Raw genomic sequence first — 12,584 nt, 5'->3', positions numbered from 1 at the left:
AAGTTTTTAGCTTCTTAATGTACTCCAGGCCAAAAGAAGCAATCCAAGATCTGGGCCAGAGTTTTCTCCAATCCCAGGTGACCCACTGAGGGGATGGCATGAGCCAGTCACATGGCTTCCTGCCAGTGGGGCCGAGGGAGGAGGAGTTGTGACCGAATCTCCTGTCAGTTGGTCTTTTTCCAGCCCATATAGTCGCTCCCCTTGGAGCTCAAAGTGGGGATACTGTACTTCCTGTTGGGGATCTACTACTTCCCTGTTAACTATTCAGAGTTGGTCATATGCCTGACTCAAAGTCTCATCCTCCCTCTGGTCCTTCACAAAATCCATCTCCTGGGTCAGTAAGTCCCCCTCCTGGAGTGAGGCCTGTATTGCCTCGTCATTAGGAGGTCCTTCCAGTGGCACTTCTTCTTGTCTAGAACCCTCCTCCCTGGGGTCCAGCTCTAAGCCTACTCCAGCCATTGTTGCACGTCCTCGCCTTCCCTGGTCGCCTCAGGTCCTTCCTCAGTTCTCAGGAGCTGGTTTACATCCCCTCAATATATCAGAGAAATGCTTCCAGTCCCAACCCAAGATAACTGGGTAGGCTAGGATGGGGGCTAGCCCCACTACAAGGGGATTTGTGTCACTAACCATTGCTGCTGTTCCTGTTGTTGGGTCCCTAAATCCCAAATCCCATCTGCTCTATGGCTACCTGTACCTGGCACTAGGATAGGGTTTAACGTTCCCATGAATGCTCTGCAGGAAGATGCTCTCCCTGGGGTCTTCAGAACTGGGGACCAAGTTGTCCTGGGTTAGGGTCTTCCCCAACCCAGAGTCTACTAGACCTGTTACCTTGATCCCATTTATTTGCCTTTGCTGGAGTGCGTTTCTGGGCCCTCTGCTGTCCACACTTGCCCATAGCTGCTCTCCATATGGGGGCCATTCATGATAATGGTGACCCTGATGCTCACATGAAGAACAGGCTCCCATGATTAGCCAAGGGTCTGATGGCTCGGAGCCGGACATTTGGGGGTGTCCCACCTTAGGTGCTTGGCCCACTCTCCCCTCCAAGCCTTAGGGCAGGGAAGTCCCTTGGGGTTCCCAAGCTTTTTGTTCAGGCCGAGGTTGGAGGGACTGGGGTTGGAGGGATCCAGGGTCACAGTCCTGGGCTCAAGGGCCAGCTGGACCCCTGACAAGCTGGGACCTTAAGGATCACCCTATTTTCTGGTTCCCATAGCTGTGTTCTCCCTCCCTTCTGTCAAGGGGTGCCCTTGGCATCAGGCCATGGCTCTGGTGTGATAGTTAGAGCTGTCTCAGCAGCCAGATAGTTCTTCATCAATCGCACAGTGCCAGTTAGGGACTCAGATCAATGTCTAAGCACACAGTCCCTACCCCTGGTTGGGAGGATTTGGGCAAACTGCTCCACCAGAATGAGCTTGGCCACCTTGACTCCTGTCTGGATCTCTGGCTTTAGCCAGCTACAACACAGGTCCTTTAGTTTCTGGGTGACAGCACAGGGTCAGATCCTGGAAGGTACCACTCCCTCCAAAACCTCTGGCGGAAGGTCTCCTCCTTGATGTTGAGAAAGTCCAAGATGGTCTTTCTCACCTGGGTGTAGTCTTGGGCAAACTCAGCATCCAGTCCTGGATGTAAAGCCTGTGCCAACCCCATCATGTATGGTGCCAACAGGGGGCCATTGAGAGGCCATCGCCACCCACTCAAACGTTGTCAAGGTGGCCTTGGGTGGTCCTCAGGGCCCATCTTCGTGAGCGTCACTGGTACGGGAAGTGGTGGGCTTGGGCTGGTGGTGCCTGATGGAGAAGCCTTAGGGGACCCCTGGGGCTGCATCAAAGTCATGACCTGATGAACTAACCATTGCTGCTGTTCCTGTTGTTGGGTCCCTAAATCCCAAACCAGCTGCTGCTGCTGGGCAGTCATTTGCTGCAGGAGCTGTTGCTGCTGCTGGGCTGGCTGCTGCTGCTTCAGGTTCTCCGTCATCCATTTCAGCCGATGTCTAGATCCATCATGGCCAACCTACCAGTCCATTTTATTTTAAATTGGGCTGTTTGGCTGTCTAGGTCAGTCAGTCCTCCCTTCTCTCAGGGGTGGGATTGATGCCCACAATCTCTACCAATTTGTGATGGGCCTCACTTGGGGGTCAGTAGGTAGGTCGGTCAGGTAGTGTCACCTAATGGTCAGCATTCAGGCCCGTGACCTGTTGGTAGGAGAGCCTGGGTCCTCCCCCACTCCACTGGGGTCCGACCCAGGGCTCTTTGAGGGCTATCAGTGATCTGGCAGCCCAGGCTGCTTAAGGCTGCCCTCCCTGGGCTACTTCCTATCTTCCCTCCCGCTCCCTGCGATTGTCCCAAAGTAACTGTCTGGGTTAAGGTGGGGTAAAGGGTGCCCACTCACCACAAGGCACCCTCTGGTGGCAGCCTGCAGCGTGGTGGCTTGCTTTCTTGGGTGATAATTGCCTCCTCCTGTGGTATGGCCCATCCTCCTGGGCCAGATCAGTCCAAGGGCTTTCCCCCCACTGGGGTAGTCCAAATGAAAAATAAAGGGGATTACCAAAGTCCAGAGTTCATATGAGGGGGAGAGGAAAATGCTTCCTTCTCTGGCTGTCTCTGTGGCATGTCCTCCCTTCCCTCAGGGAGGGACCTTTGGGCAGTTGTCTTAAGGAGAGAGTCTGCCTTCCCTCTGCTCTCCTCTGTTAGAGCTGCAAATTGCAGGTCTGCACTTTTCCCAGGGCTGCCCACCAAATGAGCGGTTCCCCTACCTTTTAACTCCTCCTCCCGTTGGAGCATTTGCAACAGGAGTTGCAGGGTGGCACTGGCTGAGCCCAGAGCAGTTCCAGTTTCCCAGTGTGAGGTTCGAACACCCCATCACATATGCACATTGTAAAGGGTGAAGTAATAAAAAGCTAAACTCATGTATTTTAATACCCTGAACACATAAGTGAGACACATTGGTGCCATGCTCCTACATCTCTCACTTTAGAATTCAGATGTAGTCCTTGTGAAATTAGGAATTGTCATTTGTTCAGTGAAAAAAAATAGAGTTCTTCACTTTAATTTTTCATGCATTCACTAATTTTGATTTATTTATTTTTTATTTCAGTATAGTTTCATTGAAAGTTGCAGGGTTCTGGTGTATCTAAACATCTGAAAAACTTTGACCATGATGGCCCCATTAAAATGAAGTGCCTGAACTGGCATTACCTACTTGAGTAAAACTCCCATTATTTGCCATAGGTGATGTATACAGGATGAGGCCTTTAGACTGCAAGCTGTTTGAGTGGATACAGCTTGCTACTAAGTTAGTTTTCACAATGGCTGTTATTTATAGGAAATAACCCTAAAAACTCCCTGCATCCCAACCTTTATGAACCTAGTCTGAAAGACATAGTTAAATAATGCAAACTATTGATTGGAATAAACCTGTTATTGTATGTATTTAAAAAGTATTTAAAATTAACCCCTTCCTGATAATATTTACTCAAAATACAAGGAGGTTTCTAAAGTAGTCAACATTTAGGGTCTCAGATGCAGCCATAATTAGGCAGTTTTTAAAAACTAACATTAATTAATTCATTTGATAGTAGTTATGGTCCAGTTATAAACCAATGAAAAGAAGAAGGTGCATCAATGAATTCTAAACCTGTAAACGCATAGGGAAGCTAGAAGTCTGCAGTGGGAGATAACAAATTATGAATGACCAACATTTGACCAAAAAGAAAAGGAGGACTTGTGGCACCTTAGAGACTAACCAATTTATTTGAGCATAAGCTTTCGTGAGCTACAGCTCACTTAACTAGATACATCCAATGAAGTCCTCCTTTTCTTTTTGCGAATACAGACTAACAGGGCTGCTACTCTGAAAAACATTTTTAACAGTGTGGGTAATTAACCATTCAAATGCTTATTAAGGGGAGTGGTAAATTCTCTTCCACTTGGAGTCTTTAACTCTGGCCTGCATGTTTTGCTAAAAGATATGCTCTAGTTCAGCTAAACATTGTTGGGCACAAGATGCAAGACTTTGAAATCCTATATCAAGCCTTCTGGCTTTAAAATCTGTTAATCTGTCAATTAGTGCCCATAGAGCATGCTAAGATCCTTAGATGTAAGTCTCTATAGAAATGCAGAATATCAGTGGAAGTAGCAGTTGTCCTAGCCCTAAATCATTTCATTTGTGCAATGTTTGTCTACATACCTGTTATGTAAATAAAAGGGTGATAAAGGAAGGACGATGAAAATACAACAGACAATGTTTCTCCCCTAATTGTAATGATAGCCAATGTGTTGTGCTGGGTGGGTCTCGGGGCAGAGAGTTGCAAACCAAGCCAATTTAGGGCATGTCTTCAATACCAACGTTAAAGCGCTGCCACGGCAGCGTTTAACGTGGCTGTGTAGTTGCAGAACCAGCACTGTAAAAAAACCCACCCTCGTGAGGGAAGTAACTACCAGTGCTGGGAGCACGGCTACCAGCACAAGTGCATGGTCTACACTGCCACTTTCCAGCGCTGAAACTTGCATCGCTCAGGGGGTGTTTTTTCACACTCCTGAGAGAGAAAGTTTCAGCGCTGTTAAGTGGCAGTGTAGACAAGGCCTTAGTCATTGTCCCTGAGCTTCTTTGTGAAGCAGCTGGCAGAGGGGAGCAAGGCCAACATGGCCACCTGCACCTCCTCTATGCCAGGGACCTGTTTGGAACAAAGGGCAGGTTAGAGCAGTCTCAAGAACTGCTTTAACTTGCGTGACTGCTAACAACCCGTGTGGGTTGTTACAGCATCTGGGAAGAGCCAGGGCCTAAGAATATAATAATCCTTGCATTGGAGAGCCCTGCTGGGGGTCTGAGGGAGGAGTAGTGTCTACACAGACCTTACATCTGTCAAGGACTCCCTCTACTTTCAGAGAATTCAGGCTGCTTTATGGCCAGGGCCAGTAGGTCAGTGATGAATGCAGCTTTCTGAGCTGTGAGTCCAGTTTGGCCACAGGATACCCTGTACGGCCATAAGCAAGTCACATATCCTCTCTGCTTGGCTCTCCCTCACCCAGAAAGTGGGGATAATATTTACTGGCCTTGCATTCATCAGTGCTTTGAAAATGTAATGGCAGTTCATTAAAGTACATACTGTTGGCCACAGCAGTAGAAAACCAATGCCCCATCGCATTACCCCTCACCACTGCCTTCTCTCCTACTGCCCCTCCACAGCTGCACAGTGCAGACAGGCTGCATGGACAGTTTCACTTTTGCTTAAAGAGCTAAACTGGGAGCTATATCACAGTTCGCAAATCAGCCCCTTAAGTCAAACTGAAAAACAGCCCTGTCACCTCCCAACAAACATAGGGCAGGCATGGAAACCCAGAGCTCCCTTTTGAAGCCTGTCTGTCTGTGCAGTGCTGCCAGGTGGACATCAAAGAAGAACTGCCACATCCCTACCTCAGCCCAGCCAAAGCACTTTGCTGGCAGCTGGGCTGCTTTGAGGTTTTACTTTCACTAGATTTACCTGTGGCCTTGTGCCTCCCACCACACTTGAGATATGTACAGAGGGACCCATAAAACATTGCCCTGGAGTGTTTTAATGGTATATTTTTAGCGGTTGTCCCAGATTATTGCCCTTTGTCCCAGATTTCAGTGTTTAGAGCATGAGAAGCCAGTATGAGAATGCCCAGTAGGGCCGAGAGAGAGAGAGAGAGTGTATATATAAACAGAGTAGTGACAGGTTTCAGAGTAGCAGTCGTGTTAGTCTATATTCGCAAAAAGAAAAGGAGTACTTGTGGCACCTTAGAGACTAACCAATTTAGTCTCTAAGGTGCCACAAGTACTCCTTTTCTATAAACAGAGTAGTGGCTTAAGACTTTGTGCAAAATGTTCTATTTTAACAGCACATAATAAACAGTTAGGGCCAAGTGCTGGCCTGCAGAATAAATGGTGTGAGGCAGACACATAAAAAGCCTTCAAATGCAACATTATTTTGCTATCATACACTGATGAGCATCACGCCAATCTTATTCAGATTATGCCTACTTGGGCAGTTTTGCCATTGATTTAGTTGAAAGCAGGATTAGACACATGAGTAGTTTATGCAGCAATGGGTATTGCTGAAAACCAAAGACATACACAACCAAATGTTCAGGCCCCACTGCCAGGCTGTGTCCCAGAATGCCCTCTGTGGTTCCTGGCATGGAGGGCCTGTTGAATGGTCTCTTCACAGGAACTGGAGGAGCCAGAAATAAGACAGTATATATCCACTCCCATGCTTTATCTGTCTGTACATTTCCTGGTAGACACCAGCCCAGATTTTGGAGGTCCTTGGGAATTAAATGAAAGCAGAACTACTGAATGGATTTCTGTTTATCTAAATCTTGTAATTAATGTTTTAGCCAGTAATTGCTCAATGATCAAAAGGTTTCAGTGCTAGAGAGCTGGATATCTCTGAGCTGCCTCCTACCTTTTCTGCTTCCCCGGGCCTGGCCCAAACCCTACTATCAGTTCAGAGCTTCCTCCTGCTACATGCCCCCAGCCATGCAGCTGCAAACAGAATTCTAGCTGGGTGAGGCTCCCATGGCCCACTGCTCGCCTACCCAGCTCCTTCCTTCACTTCAGCTCCTCCACCTCTTATCTTAATTCCCCATCCCCACACACACTCCGCTTTCCTCCTGCTCCCATGCCTTTGATCCTGTTCTTCATCTGCCAGGAATCACCATTTACTTCTGAGGAAGTAGGGGCCGGGGCTGGGGGAGGGAAGAATCCGTAGAAAGAGGCTCAATAATCCAACAAGCCTGGCCTGGGGGCAGGACCTCAGGGGCCGAACAGCTGTAGCCAGGCCCTGGCAAGAGCTGCCCGGGAAGCTGTGGGGAGCCATGGAGCCTTCATCTGCCCTGGGCGGGAGGCCCAGGCAGCGAGGACAGGGGCTGGGGGCTGCTCTCAGCCCCCCAACCCTGGACAGATGAAGGCTCCACGGCTCCCCACAGTTGCCCCACCTCCCCGGGCCGCTCTTACTTGGCTTCTCGCCTGGCCAGGGGGTGAAGGCACTCAGGGAGGAAAAGGAGAGAGGGCCATGGCCCATTGGCCCCTCCCCCCCACCCCTTCCAGCACCCCTGCCGTGAGAGGACAGCTCCTGGGGGAGATACAAATCAAGAACTTCTGGGAAGGGGAAAAAATAGAAGATTTATTAAAAAGAATAAATACTAGTGCATCTTCCATAACAAGAATTCAACACTTTCCCTCCTTTAATTTTGTATATGATCAAAATTTTAAAAATAAAGAGACTGCTAATATTAACAGATGAAATGCATCTGAATCCTATAATAGTGGAGGAAATGAAAGATGCAAAGTAACATTATGGTGTTAACAGAGATTTTAATAATGATTCTGCCTGCAGTTGCTGCTGTTATTACATAGAATGTAGTTCATTAATGAAGGAATGGAGGAACCACAATTTTTATGGCAATTGAATTAAAAGGAAAATTTAATTTTACTTTATTTCTTATGAGTTTGAAATACTTGCAAGTAGCAAGAGTGCAAGCTGCCCATGTCCCAGAGCCGAGACTAACCCCCAGGGTGGGGTACACCAGGGAAGTAATAGGGCAGGGTAGCTAATACTAGCTTTGGGTAGGATGAGGGAGAGTTGAGGACTATGAAGACAATCGCTCAGAGGGAGACCAGATAAACGCAGGTGCCAGGGGAAGGAATTGCCTCAAGTAGTTTATCAGCAATCCCACCACCTATTTAAGGAGCGGTGCTTACAGGCCTTGAAAGCAGCCTCATCCCATCCTCTCGCACAAAAAGGCCCAGCTCATTCCCTACGAGGGAAGTCACAGAATGGAAGAAGACAATGAGTACAATTATGCTGAGTGGGTCAGCGCTATGGGTTCCTGAGTGATGTTGTGGAGCAGTCATTCTCTCCAATGTCACCATCTCCCTCCTCCCCCACTCAGCCGGATTCTCCCAGGGCACCCAGGAAGGAGCTTCCACAGGCAGGGAAGAGACTATGCCATTGAGGCTAGATGCTGTCTCTGGTCATTTCAGATCCAAGTCTCCTTTGCTCATAGTACTGGAGAAGTGTGGCTCAGTAGCTGTAGGTCAGAGTATTAAAAGGGGGAGGGGACATCAGACCATTTCTCAGGGCTTCTTAATAAAGTAGAACCCCTGATCCTAATGCAGAAATTCTGGAATGAAACTGCACTTTAGTGTTTAAATTACAAGGCAAAACAATAAACAGAAGAGATCATTAAACATTATTATATGAGAGCTCCGAGCATCACCAGGACAATTTAGAATATGTAATTAAGAGTACAATACAATTTATTTTTATATCATGTTCTTCATACAAACCAGAAAATCCTATTACTTACTCAAAAATGCAGAGCAAACTGCAAACAGTAATTTAAGAGATGAAGACAAAGTGGCTATTGAAAAAAGCACGTCTTACACTCCCTCAGATCTGGCAGTAATCATGGTTTAATATTTTAACTACTGTGATATGTTATAGTGCTGAAGAAAAGTGCATTAATTACCATAGGAAATCTAAAAAAAAAAAAAAAAAAAAAAATCTAATTATAAAGAAAGAATAAAATCAGTCTTATTGACTGGAAAACAGATAAAGCCATGTAAAGGGAAATGAAGGATGCAAAGTTTTAAAACACGATTATTAGTCATTTTGAGCTGTATTCTCTAGAATCTACAGATCTCTTTGATCCCTTGGAATCTTGATTTAAACCTGGTTATGGGGCTCTCAGTGGTCAGTGATCTTCAGGTGATAAAGATAAGGCATCAAATGCACGTGTGTTAGAAGCAAGTGCTAATTGGTTGCAGTCCAAGGAACTGCATCTGGTTTGAATTGGGTCCAAGGTGTCCAGGCTGAGGCCCACTGGCAGCTTTTGAAGCAGCTGGACCTGAGGGCATTGATGCATTTGTGGACTCTGGCAGGTGTAACAGAGCTGCTGTCTTGATTGGCTCCATTCTTTGCTCTGAGAGGTCCCAGAGGGCAATGTTCAGTAACTGCTCATCTGCGCCACAGATACTTTTGTATTACCACAGTGCACTCAAGACGTCTCAAAGGCTGCTAAGGAAAGGCATGAGATAGTTTTGGATGCAGAACTATGGGCCAGTGCAGGTCTCCATTCATTTCAATGGAGTTGCATCTGCTTACACCAGAGTCTAAAGTTGACCATGTCTTGGTTTTGTCAGACTTGAACAGTGCTGTTTGTTGACTTTCCCTTACACCCATGAACACAGCTAGCTGGCCTGGCTGATGCTTGACATGGAAGAAATAGGAGAGATGTGGTTTACAGCCTAGGGGGCCTGCTGGAACCGGAGTTTTAAGTAGCAACAACAACTGAGAGTGTGAGGATGTTGTGACATTTCCTTCTTGGTGTGAAACTTGACATGATCATCCATGGCTTTGTCCCATTCCAGACTGGATTCTTGGGACTATACAGTACTTGAAGTGAAGAATGCCAGGTGCAGTTCAAAAAGTGTTAGTATTAATCTATAAAAGATATATATTGTTTGGTTCCTGGCTATTTTAGAGACTGCCTCTCTCCTATTGCTCCAGCCAACCAGCTAGGAATCCCTGGGATGCCCTCACTGACAGTTCTTTCTTTTACATGGCTTGGGGCTGCTGGCAGGGTTCCCTCACTGGAGGGCAGTGGCAGGCCAGGCCAAACCAAAAGCCACCTCCAAGCATTTTTCCTAAAAATACAAAAAAAGCTTTCCTTGTCAAAGCTTTTCTTTCCCATTGCTTCAGCACTTAGCCTGGGCGCTCCCCAAAGGAATGCTTTCATAAACATAGTGTAGCTTATTCTCACAATATTTGGTGCTTTTCTTAAAACCCCAGCTCCTGGAGATGTGAATATGTGGGAATGTCAGCTTTTATTTAAAAAAAGAGAAAGTTTCCAGACCTCAAGCTTAAACACGGGAACCCGAAGTGCACAAAAAAGCCCCAGAAGGCAAATAAAAAGAACTCAACATTTTAAAAAAAATCTCATTATTTTTAAGCCACTCTCATGGTAGTTGTGATCCTGACTCATGATTTTTTTTTAGCACTTGGGGTGGCAATACTGTAAATTTACAATGGAGTTAGCAACTCTCCCCCAAAGAGGAGGCTACTCCAAAGTTCTTTTTCAAACGGTGTATCTCAAATAACTTGCCCTTCATCTAGGAGAGACATTCCCTTCCCTTAGATTGGGGAGACACTTGGAGAGAGGATCTCTGTATGTACCCCCACTCACTCTCTTTCACAGAAGGTCTTGCTGGAACTCTGGATAACAACTGCAGCCACCCTGGGAACTACAACTCCCAGCATGCCCTGCTGTCTTGGTCGGGTGAGGGAAGTTGTCTGGAAGTATACTTAAAGGAGAGATTAGTTCCAGCCCCATCTGCACTTTGGAATTCAAGACTCTGTCCCTGTACAAAGATAGATTTCTAGACTCCCAGATTTCTTCTAGATTTCTAGATTTCTTCATCTGCTGTCTGATAGCTATGCCTTCCAGAAACCCTCAGACAGGATAGTGCTGGATCAGGAGGCTTCCCTCACTTTAAAAGATAGTATATCCTCTTCCAAGTGCCCTTGACTCTAGAATTTGTTTTCCCCACTGGTCTGGCATCCCAATGTCAGGACCCATTGTGAGATCTGTGTATTTCCCCATGTCTTTGCCAGAGGGTGCCAATTGGGCAAGCCGCAATCTCTCTGATGATTTGGAGCTGTAGCTCACGAAAGCTTATGCTCAAATAAATTGGCTAGTCTCTAAGGTGCCACTAGTACTCCTTTTCTTTTTACGGTATATACAGACAAACATATAAGTACCGTTGATGTATTTTAGTTTATAGTCATCATCAGTCATAGATTTTAAGGCCAGAAGGTCAACATTAGGTTATCTAATCTGACCTCATGTATAATACAGGCTATAGAATTTCACTTAACTAACCCCATACTGAGCCCAACCTATCTACATATAAGAGCAGAGTATTCTTAATTCACGAGTCCAATAAATTTGCCAAGTGTACAAAATCCCCCATCCAAACCATGGGGAACCTTTCAATCAGGACTGCAGGACTGGGACCATATTTTGGCTAGAAAAGAAATAATTGAAATCTTTAGGTTTAGCCTCAAAATTATATTTTTTAATAATTTAGTCCTGTGCTGAAAGGCAGGACAAGGCCAAAGCATCATGTCAATTCTACTCTGATGGCTTCATTGGGACTCATGTGGTGCATTAGCCTTGTGCTGCTCCTGCCTGTGGGTTGGATTTCACACAACATGCATTGCTGGAAGGTAAATATATTCCTCTGCAAACAGGGACATGATTTGATGAATGTAATAATCTTTTATTCCAAACACTAATGTTTTAGTGTACTTATGTTCCAACTGTTAGTGCATGAGATACTCTAAAGAAACTAATCAATAACATAGGAAAGCTTAACTGCAAGTTGCTAAATGCATTCTTTTTTCAGCACCAAAAAACCCCAAAACACTCAAGCGATAGCACCCGGTCATTAGTGGACCAGTTTACAACATTCCTTGCAAAGCACACAGATTGTCTCACAAAGGGTGTTGCACAGACAGTGTGTTAGACCTCTGCACAGGGGTTGCCAAGGCAACATCTAACAAAAAATCTTTAAGACATTGAGGGAAAGATTATGTCTGCCTTCTCAGGGCTGGGCCAAGCACAAGTTTATTATTTGTGTGGCAATGCCTAAAGGTACCGTACACAAGAGTGGCCCCCCACCACTGTATTACGTACTGTACAAACAAAGTGATTCATAGACTTTCAAGACCAGATGGGACCATTAAGATCATCTAGTCTAAGCTCCTGCATGACACAGACTATTGATCATCATCTAATAATTCTTGCCTCAAGGTCAATAACTTAGTTATTAGTTTACAATCCAACCATAGGTGCCAACTTTCCCCCGGCGCTGGTGGGTGCTCGCGCCCCCCCCGCCCCAACTCCACCCCTTCCCTGCCCCCATTCCAACCCCTTCCCCAAAGTCCCTGCCCCAACTCTGCCCCCTCCCTGCCCCTATTGGACCCCTCCCCAAATCCCCACCCCGGCCCCACCTCTTCCCTGAGCAGGCTGCATTCCCCCTCCTCCGCCCTCCTTCCCAGCGCTTGTCGTGCAAAACAGCTGTTTCATGGCAGCAAGCAAGCGCTGGGAGGGAGGGGGAGAAGCGGGACGCGGCACGCTCAGGGGAAGAGGAGGAGGAGGTGGAGGCAGAGGTGAGCTGGGGCGGGAGCTGCCAGTGCGTGCAGAGCACCCACCAATTTTTCCTTGTGGGTGCTCCAGCCCCAGAGCACCCATGGAGTCGGCGCCTATGAATCCAACTAGACAAGAGAGACAACGCATGAGGGGGAAACAGAAGTACTGAGAGATTAAGTGACTTGCCCACTGTCACACAGAAGGGTGACAAGACAAAGAACAGACCCACTCCTGAGTCCCAGGCCAGAGCCCTGTTCCCAGGACCACCCTGCCTCTCTTTTTACAGCTCCACAAAAAGGACCGGCACGGTTATAGACCTTGCAGTCACCTGCATGAGGACTAATGCGGCTGTCAGTACAGAGGAACCCATTGTATCCCTGGAGTTCTGGCAGACACTGGGCCTACTTA

The sequence above is a fragment of the Lepidochelys kempii genome, chromosome 2 (genome assembly GCF_965140265.1).
Source record: "Lepidochelys kempii isolate rLepKem1 chromosome 2, rLepKem1.hap2, whole genome shotgun sequence".
In the NCBI taxonomy this organism is placed as follows: Eukaryota; Metazoa; Chordata; order Testudines; family Cheloniidae; genus Lepidochelys; species Lepidochelys kempii.
The sequence above is the reverse complement of the archived record's forward strand: the minus strand, read 5'-3'. Positions refer to the sequence as shown.